Here is a 1015-nt window from a genome sequence, read left to right as displayed (position 1 = left end):
CTTGACAGCTGGTGCCCCACTTTCAAGCCAGATTGCTTGTGCTCCTTAATAAATATCTGGTAATTTGGTTAAAACTAGCACTTCGAAACCTGCCTTTGGCCTTAACATTGCAGTGTTTGAAGACTGATTCCTTAAATAATGGGAGGTTGAGGATAAAGTCTTCACAACCTGGTGTCCCTTGCCTTGAGTGTCAGGGAATTGATGATAAAGAATAGCTATGCTCTGAGCTCCTAGGATTTTATTGAGAGTCAGGGTATACCTTTGGAAATTTATATATTTAAGATAAAACACTTTGCTAAATGTTCACATTAGTAAATTTTTTTTCTCAAAATTTTCATTTTAAGGCAATTCTAGATTCGCATGCAGTTGTAAGAAATAGTTCAGAAAGATATACAAAGTGTGTGTGTGTGTGTGTGTGGTGTGCATTTTTTTCTAAATCTTAGGATGCTTAAGTACCCCTATACTTTGTCTTTCTGGTTACTAAGCACGTTAGCCAACTCTTTGTCACTGTGATCAAAATACCTGACAAGAACAACTTAGAAGAGGAAAGATTTATCTTGTCTCTCGGTTTCAGACATTCCGTTCATGATCTGCTGCTCCAGGGTAGAAACATCATAGCAGAAGGATGTGGTGGAGGAAAGTTGTTCAGCACATGCCGCAGTCTGGCTGGGCACAATCAGGAGCCACTTGTCAAAAGAAACTAACTTTATTTTTAGAACCACACACGCCAAACAAAACAGCCTCTCAGGAAAAATCCTCAGAGCCTCAACTGCCACCACCGGCTTTCCACAAGCCTCTCTCTCCCACACAAGCTTCTCTCCACCTCCCACAATCCTCCTGCTCTTGAGGCCGATTGGCTGGGTCACGTGGGCGGAGCCAAAAAAAGTCCCCCAATGAGCAGCTCCGTGGTCTGAAAGGGCAGGGAAACAGTCCAATGAGCATCACCGCAGAGGAGCCAATCAGCTAGATGTTGCTGGGGCCGAGGAGCCAATCAGCTAGATGTTGCTGGGGCCGC

This window comes from Marmota marmota, unplaced genomic scaffold (assembly GCF_001458135.2).
Source record: "Marmota marmota marmota unplaced genomic scaffold, marMar, whole genome shotgun sequence".
Taxonomy (NCBI): Eukaryota; Metazoa; Chordata; class Mammalia; order Rodentia; family Sciuridae; genus Marmota; species Marmota marmota.
The sequence above is the reverse complement of the archived record's forward strand: the minus strand, read 5'-3'. Positions refer to the sequence as shown.